This window comes from Trichechus manatus, unplaced genomic scaffold (genome assembly GCF_000243295.1).
Source record: "Trichechus manatus latirostris isolate Lorelei unplaced genomic scaffold, TriManLat1.0 scaffold00086, whole genome shotgun sequence".
Classification (NCBI taxonomy): domain Eukaryota; kingdom Metazoa; phylum Chordata; class Mammalia; order Sirenia; family Trichechidae; genus Trichechus; species Trichechus manatus.
In genome coordinates, this window is record NW_004444022.1 from 8,178,445 (window position 1) to 8,179,590 (window position 1,146).

A 1,146-nucleotide genomic window follows, 5' to 3' on the forward strand; every position below is an offset into this window, starting at 1 on the left:
CTGGTGGCTCCACCCACGCCAACTAGCCACCTCAGTCCTTACAGCCAACAGCATTGGGTGCTCATAGTCTGGCTGAAAAACCCACCCATCTATGCGCTCTAGGGAACAGGGACACGCTCTCCTCCTGGACACAAGGGGGTGGCCGTCGGACCCCTGCCTTCCTCAGCCTGTGTCCGCCTGCTGCAGCCAGATGCCTATGCCTACACCAATCACCCATGCCTGTCTAAGACTGTAGGTGAGAGTCTGCACCACACACTTGGTGGCTGACTACCTGGACATATGAGCTGAATCCGTACAGGAGGAGTGGGCAGACTCCTGGGCTTACATACTTAGTGGCAGGCCTGACCACCTGGGGGCAGGACATTGAAGCTTCAAGGGTGCTGGTAACTGGGCTAGCCCACATGAGCAGCCTATTTGGGCATATCGAAACAAGAAGCTATGACACAGTAAGCAAGCATCAAATAAATAAATATAATAACGCTTACAGATGACTTGAAGACAACAGTCAATATCAAATCACATAAAGAGGCAGTCCATGATGGCTTTAGCAAGCTCCCAAAATAAAGAAACTGGAAATTTTCCAGGGGAAGAAAATTTCTTGGAATTATCGGAGGCTGAATACAAAAGATTAATATACAGAAATCTTCAAGAGATTAGGAAGGAAAGTAATCAAAAGGCAGAACTTGCAACAGAGGAAATTAAAAAGATTAGAGAAGAGCATAATGACATATTTTACAGGCAACAAGAATCCACCGAGAGACAGCAATCAGAAATCCAGAAGATCAACAATAAAATGTCAGAATTAGACAACTCAGTAGAAAGTTATAGGAGCAGAATTGAGGCAATGGAAGTCAGAATTAGTGAGATTGAAGATGAAGCACTTGACACCAACTTATTTGAGGAAAAATCAAATAAAAGGATTTAAAAAAATGAAGAAAACCTAAGAATTATGTGGGATTCTATCAAGAGGAATAACCTATGAGTAACTGGAGTACCAGAACGGGGAGATAATGGAAAATACAGAGAGAATTGTTGAAGATTTGTTGGCAGAAAACTTCCCTGATATTGTAAAAGATGACAAGGTATCTAACCAAGATGCTCATCAAACCCCACATAAGGTAGATCCCAAAAGAAAGTCACCAAGAC